The sequence below is a fragment of the Sinocyclocheilus grahami genome, unplaced genomic scaffold (assembly GCF_001515645.1).
Source record: "Sinocyclocheilus grahami isolate Dianchi unplaced genomic scaffold, SAMN03320097.WGS_v1.1 scaffold13299.1, whole genome shotgun sequence".
Classification (NCBI taxonomy): Eukaryota; Metazoa; Chordata; class Actinopteri; order Cypriniformes; family Cyprinidae; genus Sinocyclocheilus; species Sinocyclocheilus grahami.
The window spans coordinates 1-256 of NW_015514833.1; positions in this window are offsets into that span (position 1 = coordinate 1).

The following is a 256-nucleotide window of genomic DNA, read 5'->3' on the forward strand; positions in this document are numbered from 1 at the left end:
GATTAACAGTCAATACAAAGAAGAGGTCAAAGAGTAACTGTTCACGTATTGATCACATTTTCCAGAAGTGCAAAGCGGTCAGTTTGTTCTCTGATTGCATGTAGGATTGGTCTGTGTGAAGCTGACCTACTCGAAATACTGTTTTAGGCAAGATGCCTTATCAGCAACATTAGTAGGAATAGTTCAGTTATTTACTCACCCTCATGACATTTCAAACCAGTTTGCTTTTGTTCTCCATGGAACACAAAAGGCGAAT